Genomic DNA, 3,239 nt, shown 5'->3' on the forward strand with positions numbered 1-3,239 from the left:
GAGTGGAGGGTGAGGAGAGGAGCAGCAGCTGCTGGGGAAGGAGTAGTGTGTGACACAGCCGGCCGGACTGTATGGGGGCTGCAGGCTTCGTCTGGTAACTGCGGCCTGCAGGGGGCGCACTGCTCTTCACCTGCGGCTTATTCGCACCGCCGTAACATAATAGCGTATAACGCGTATCACACCCACGTATATAGTTGTGTGTAGAGATGAGCGCAGTGTGTTCTAATTTACCGCGTTTTACGTGCGCTGGGGCCTAGTGTTCTGTACAGGCGTGTAACAAACACTGTACAACTGATCACGTATGTGCGGCGTTTACACGCAGCATTGCTAAGCAACAGAGCGGGAAATGAAACAAAAAACAGGAAGACTGCGCGTGACCGCGTGCGTGAGATATGTGCGTGAGATACGTGCGTGAGATATGTGCGTGAGATACGTGCGTGAGATACGCTGCCATGCGCCGGCGTTATACATGTTACGTTTTACAACACACTGTGCGCCGGGCCTAGGGGCTTATTCACACAAACACATTTGTGCTGTTTATTACCTGTACCAAATTTGCGCACACCATACACAGGGAATAGCAGCCATTGATGTCAGTGGGCTCAGCTACGTGTTTTTGGCAAGAAATCCACCGCATCCTATTTTCGTGCGTTTTGCGTTTAAACCAGGTGATGTAATTACCTCTTGTAATCCGTGGGCGCGGCTTGTGTGGTTCTTGTGCACGTAAGTAGGCAGCGCACAAAAACAGCACAAATGCAATACCCTTCCGCCCGTGGGAAGCAGCGCCGCGGTCGCCTTCACAGGCTGCTTGTAAGCGCTGGTTCGCACAGGCGTATTTGCGCTCTCTAGTAGGGCTTCTCCACATGACCGTGTTCGCGTGGATCTTTCCGTGCGCGGACACAGAGGACGCCCCCCGCAGACCTCACTGCCGGCGCTCTCAGTAGTTTTGCTTGTGTGATAAAACCTCGGATCTGCTGTATGTTCCTGCGTATTTGTGCACAATGGCCGCCATAGAAGTCTGAAGGAGGTGCGCGAATACGCAGGGGAAGCGTGAGACACTGCGCAAAAGAACACCTCTGGAGCTCATTAGGCTAATTAGACTTTTAATCCACAGAAGCGGTGTGTCGCACACGTGTGAACTGGCTCTGCGTGCGCTAAAAGTACAATGATCTGCACAAACATGCTCGCAAATGTACATCACCCTTGTACATGCGCAAACACATTGCGCCGCGACGAGCGCTCTTGGACGTACGGCTGGCTCAATAACCCCCTAACGAGCTTATCTTTACGTGCATAATACGTAAAGCTTAATGGCTCCCTCACACGACCGTCTGGTAGATGCATACGCCCCTTCGCAATGTATATTCGCATGAACTAATGTTTAACCAGCTCGTCTCCTGATCGTCATTGGCACTCTGACAGTCGTTCACAGCGGCGCCGCAGCGCGAATACAAAAAAACACTGAAGCGATTACTGCCTCCGTTTTTTCCAGCTGCCATTGAAGTCTATGGGAGCTTGCTGCGCATCACGTCAAAACATAGAGCAAGACCTATCTTTACAAAAGACGCCGAGAAAGAGAGAGCGGGTCCGTTTTTTTCTCGCGTGAATATTTTGCGCAGAAAGAACATGTTTGTTTGAATGAAGCAATTGAAATCCAATGCATGGCACGGCCGCGTTATATGTGCGACTTTCTAACATACGGAAATACCTGTGTGTATACGGTCATCTGAAAACTTCCCGGATCATCAACTCCACGGGGTGCTCGGCAGTGGGAGTGAGCCATCTTCGTGAATCGGTCCATGACTACAAGGATGGTAGTCATCCCTTTCAAAGGGGCAGGTCCACTATACAGTCCATCGATACAGATCCCCAGGTCTTTGATAGGACCGGAAGAGGCTGTAGGAATCCCAGAGGGCGAGCTCTTGGGGTCTTGTTTCAGGCACATACCTTGCAAGAGGCGACATATGTCTTCACAGCCTTCCTGCAGTCGAGCCACCAGAAGGAACGAAGCAGGACTTCCAGAGTCTTTGTGACCCCAAGGTGGCCAGCCAGCTTGGAATCGTGGACCAGTTTGAGGACCTCGTGTCGATCAGCCTCAGGAACGTATAGTTAGTGTTCTCACCTCCGAAGTCCATTCTTAAAAGAGAGCCTCACATCCTTAGAAGGACGACTCCCTTAAAGGGGTTGTCCCGCGGCAGCAAGTGGGTCTATACACTTCTGTATGGCCATAATAATGCACTTTGTAATATACATTGTGCATTAATTATGAGCCATACAGAAGTTATAAAAAGTTTTTTACTTACCTGCTCCGTTGCTAGCATCCTCGTTCCCATGGAGCCGACTAATTTTCGCCCTCCGATGGCCAAATTAGCCGCGCTTGCGCAGTCCGGGTCTTCTGCTCTCTTCAATGGAGCCGCTCGTGCAGAATGCCGACTCCGTGTAGCTCCGCCCCGTCACGTGCCGATTCCAGCCAATCAGGAGGCTGGAATCGGCAATGGACCGCACAGAAGAGCTGCGGTCCACGGAGGGAGCAGACCCCGGCGGCCATCTTCAGCAGGTAAGTATTAAGACGCCGGACCGCCGGGATTTAGGTAAGCGCTGAGCGGTTTGTTTTTTTAACCCCTGCATCAGGGTTGTCTCGTGCCGAACGGGGGGGGGGGGGGGTTAAAAAAAAAACAAAAAACCGTTTCGGCGCGGGACAACCCCTTTAAGCTTTGTTAGGAGGTCCTCAGAATGCAGGATACACAAAAAGAATTTTGGACTGAATTGTGTGGTCTGTACTTGACTTCTCTTCAGGCTCCAAAAATATCCTGGACAATGCATCCGCCTTTTTCCTTTTGGGAACTGGGGCGATAGGACACAGTGAAAGTAAACCTAGAGAAGAACAGGGTCGATCATACTTGTCTCACCAATAACCTCTTGGCAGTACGGAGAAATTCCAAATTTTTATGGTCAGTAAGACCCGTTACTGGATGATGGACTCCTCCCAAGAGGTGTCTCCACTCGGTGAAAGCCACTTTGATGGCCAGAAGCTCCTTGTTCCCAATGCCATAGTTTTTCTTTATGAGTGTTAAGTTGCAGTACAGAAATGCACACGAATGTAGTTCATGGAATCATAGAATGGTAAAGTTGTAAGAGGCCCCTGAGATCATCGGGTCCAACCCCCTGCTCAGTGTAAGATCACTAAATCATCCCAGACAGATGTTTGTCCAGCCTTTGTTTGAACACTTCCATTGAGG

The sequence above is a fragment of the Eleutherodactylus coqui genome, chromosome 7, assembly GCF_035609145.1.
Source record: "Eleutherodactylus coqui strain aEleCoq1 chromosome 7, aEleCoq1.hap1, whole genome shotgun sequence".
Taxonomy (NCBI): Eukaryota; Metazoa; Chordata; class Amphibia; order Anura; family Eleutherodactylidae; genus Eleutherodactylus; species Eleutherodactylus coqui.